Source organism: Tribolium madens, unplaced genomic scaffold (genome assembly GCF_015345945.1).
Source record: "Tribolium madens isolate multiple individuals breed KSU strain unplaced genomic scaffold, Tmad_KSU_1.1 Scaffold_71;HRSCAF=194;Tcas5.2_LG6, whole genome shotgun sequence".
In the NCBI taxonomy this organism is placed as follows: Eukaryota; Metazoa; Arthropoda; class Insecta; order Coleoptera; family Tenebrionidae; genus Tribolium; species Tribolium madens.
The window spans coordinates 4,546,530-4,547,986 of record NW_025401041.1 but is presented as its reverse complement, the minus strand read 5'-3'; the positions used below and the strand labels follow the sequence as shown (position 1 = coordinate 4,547,986).

General features: G+C 24.4%; 1 protein-coding gene across 3 annotated transcripts in view; it reads right to left on the bottom strand.

Annotated features, from left to right (window-relative positions):
* Positions 1-1,457, bottom strand: part of LOC123008726 (cyclic nucleotide-gated cation channel beta-1) — a 101,736-nt gene that overhangs the window by 18,159 nt on the left and 82,120 nt on the right. The window lies entirely within an intron of this gene.

Below are 1,457 nucleotides of genomic sequence, written 5' to 3'. Positions count from 1 at the left end.
TCAAGTTTGAATTTATGCTTAAATATCGAATATCGAATTTTATTCAAATTTCCAGGTTTGTAAATCAGAACTTTTGTTCTATTTCAGCGTTTTAATTTTAAATGATTTTCGAGTTATAAAACAAGAATTTTAAGTCAGAAAGTTAAAATTGTCAAATTTAAAATTAGAATTTCGACTACTCAAATCTGAGTTTGAGATCTTTCGACTTACTCAGATTTTTTTGTTAAAAAATTCAATATCAAAAATGTTCAGAATTCAAATCAACATTTCGATTTCAGTAAGAAATCTTTATGTTTATAATAAGTTATAATTTTGATTCTATTTTACCGTTTTAATATTTCAAGTCGGAATTTTGATTTATAAAATAAGAATTTTAATTTAGAAAGTCAAAATTCCCAAACTCAAACTTAAAATTCTGACTTTTGAAATCAAATTCACAGAATTTCGAAATGGAAAGTCAAACTTAGTTTTGGTAGAATTCTGGATATATCAGAATTTCAATTTAAAATTTCGAATTTTGGATAGTGGGGTGCAACAAGGCAAAAATAAAATCAATTTTTCAAAAATTTTATCATTTTTGTAGGACAAATGACAAATTAATAGATTTAAAGACTTACAATTGTCAAATTATGTTTATAATGTTTATAAATTGTCAATTAGGATATATCAAAATTTCAAATTAAAGCTTCGAATTTTGGGTAGTGGGGGTACAAAAGGGCAAAAAAAATGAATTTTTCAAAATTTTTATTATTTTTTTGGAGGACAATTGACAAATTACTACATTTAAAGATCTAAAATTTTCAAATTATGTTTATAATGTCTATAAATTATTAATCAATAATGAACTACCTCTAAACCTCCTAACTTAACGAAATAATTTTGGAATGAAATTTAATTTATTCATGAAATATTTATTTTATTATCTTTTACAATTTGTTGTACATTTTTATTGCCAAAAAACATTCAAGTAATTATTCGAAAAATCATTCAAAAATATCATAAATGGTATTCAATTCTGTTTTTTTAGACCAAATGTTCGGTTAAGTTTTACATACATACAAAACGAAAACTTTGCTATGTTGACAGCTCGCAAATACCAACCTTATAGCATTTTAAACATGCGTTGAAATAATGATAATAATGAACGCTCATTTGCGAGAGGATTTTTTTTTGTTTTTTCGAATTTTCGAGCAAATTGCCTAATTTAATGGCATTTGGTAATAAGTTTGTTACAAGTTTTCAGTTTTTCACGAGCTTCCACTGAATAAATACATCTGCAATAACCCGGTTTTGGCAGGATTTTTATAACTAAAGTTGGTTCATTCTCTTGAGACAATATTTTGTATTTTTTTTATAATCCCAATTAATTCCTTGTAATTTTTTAAAAAAAGGAAAAAAACACCAAATTGTTTAATATTTTCCACTTTAAACTCAGAATGTCGACTTGCAAAATAAAA